Raw genomic sequence first — 347 nt, 5'->3', positions numbered from 1 at the left:
GTTTTTAAGTGGATTTCCCTTGAAGGACAATTGAGACGCAAACTGAAGTTTTAGTGTTTACTACTCAGCTCATACACTGAGTCACCCCATAAACTGAACTGGACCATGTGTGGGTGTATGACTATCTTTGTAACCTAAAAGTGAATGTGTTTTGAGCCGTGGCGACCCATCGGAAGAAGGGGAGGACCATCCTCAGTGAATTTCATAAATTGTAAAACATTGCGTTTTTTTCTATTTTTAGGTAACTATACTAATATATTCATGCCACCAAATATTTGATTAAAACACACTGTTTTGCAATGGTCTACAGTAGCCTCAACAGCACTCTGTAGAGTAGCTCCATGGTG

This window comes from Oncorhynchus kisutch, linkage group LG11, assembly GCF_002021735.2.
Source record: "Oncorhynchus kisutch isolate 150728-3 linkage group LG11, Okis_V2, whole genome shotgun sequence".
Lineage (NCBI taxonomy): Eukaryota > Metazoa > Chordata > Actinopteri > Salmoniformes > Salmonidae > Oncorhynchus > Oncorhynchus kisutch.
The sequence above is the reverse complement of the archived record's forward strand: the minus strand, read 5'-3'. Positions refer to the sequence as shown.